The sequence below is a fragment of the Cyprinodon variegatus genome, unplaced genomic scaffold (assembly GCF_000732505.1).
Source record: "Cyprinodon variegatus isolate N-32 unplaced genomic scaffold, C_variegatus-1.0 Scaffold982, whole genome shotgun sequence".
Lineage (NCBI taxonomy): Eukaryota > Metazoa > Chordata > Actinopteri > Cyprinodontiformes > Cyprinodontidae > Cyprinodon > Cyprinodon variegatus.
In genome coordinates, this window is record NW_015151435.1 from 264,098 (window position 1) to 265,908 (window position 1,811).

Here is a 1,811-nt window from a genome sequence, read left to right on the forward strand (position 1 = left end):
ATAAGTAATTGGAATAACTGGCCAATCAGAACATATTTATATCAGACTTAGACTTAGAAACTTTGTCATTTTGTATACACATAGTGCATTCAAAACAAAATTTTGTTTTGTAAGGCTTTCAAGACAGTAAATGACCAGCAGCTTAGCAGTGAAATTAACATTTACATTCCATGAAGTGCAGCACTAATCACATGTTAACAGTGTGGGTGAAAAAACTTGTGCAAAAAAAAAAATCGCATTGGTATGGAAGTTCAGAGCATTAAATATATATGGTGCAATTTTGCAATGTTTTGGTTTGGTGTTGTCAGTGTGATGCAGAGTCTGTGACATGATTCAGAGTTTTCTCAACAGTTCAGCTGTCTGATGGCGGTGGGGAAGAAGCTGTTTTGGAATCTGTGGAATCTTAATACTTGTGTCAGGAAACCATGCGTGTTAGAATATTCTGATCAGATTAGTTAGGATCAAAATTACATTTCAATCCCTACTACAAGTACTGGTTTATGCCTAGTGAAAATCTGATCAGCATGCATCTAAACGCTTGAAAGTTACCTGCATAAATGCAACATATTTGCTCACTGAGTGACAAAACACTCCAGTTAGTCATCAAAATATTTTGATTGGCATATTTACATGACACATTTGTAGTCTGATCAGTTGTTTAATTCCGGCTTCTTATATCCATATAAACAGTACAATTGGATCAGTAAAGGAAAACGACTGCAAAAGCTCAATTTCTTTGTCTGCCGAAACCTTCTTCCTGTCTTTTATCAACCTTGAGTATAGAAGTATATAAAGACCATCTTAAACCCTTGAATTTTTACTGGCATAAATTTTGTATGCTACTCTCTATGTTACAATGCAACAAGCAGCTTCAGCTTTAGACTTTTCACCTGCATTCCATTGTGAGCGGAGGACCTCTGCAAGCTCTCACTGTTAGACAGCTCTAAATTTATCTGCAGGCTGTCAGTAGAATCAATAAATATAAAATCGGAGAAAATTTGGAAGTTCAGTAGTGAAAGGAAGCTCTGCCAATTGCTATAATTTATTGGAGTTCGAAGCATTGCTTTTCGTAAGTTTCATGATTATTTTTAGATGAAATATGAAATTCTTATCATGCACCTGAGAAGTAGAAGAATATTCAAATATTTAGCTACAGAAAAGGAGAAAGATTGTCAATCTTTTTTTTAGATAACTATTTTTTTATTTTGATTATCTATCAATTTAGACAGTCACTAGTTTTTAAATTTAACATTTAAACCTCACTATATGTATGTCGACTTTAATAAATCAAAATCAGTTCAGTGTGTCTGTGTAGTTTAGTTTAAATTTTCATTGTGATCTGCAACTGCAAGTGTAGTGTGAAGTTTTGAAAAGAAAAACATCTGTAGCGCTAGATATCTGCACACATGGAATGTGGTGTCAAAGCAGTTCATTTTTGGGGAATGTTTAACCCTTTCCCCAGGTAAGGGTTAAAGTAATTTAATGGTAAATTACCTGTACTTATACAACACTTTTTGAAGTTACAAACTGGACCATAGTGCCTTACACAACATTCAGTCTTTCACCCATTCACACACACTGATGGTGGCAAGCTAAATTGCAGCCACAGCTGCCCTTGCGCTCACTGACAGAAGCAAGGCTGCTGTAAACAGGTGCCACCGGGTCACACAACTGCATTGAAAGGTTACAGTTTTCATTCATTCAAGCCTCAGAGCTGCAAGGATACAAGGTGTCTAAGATAAAGGAATTTTTTATCCTATTATGGAGTGTTTGGGATAAAAATAGCTGTCCTCATAACAAGCTAGACTGTT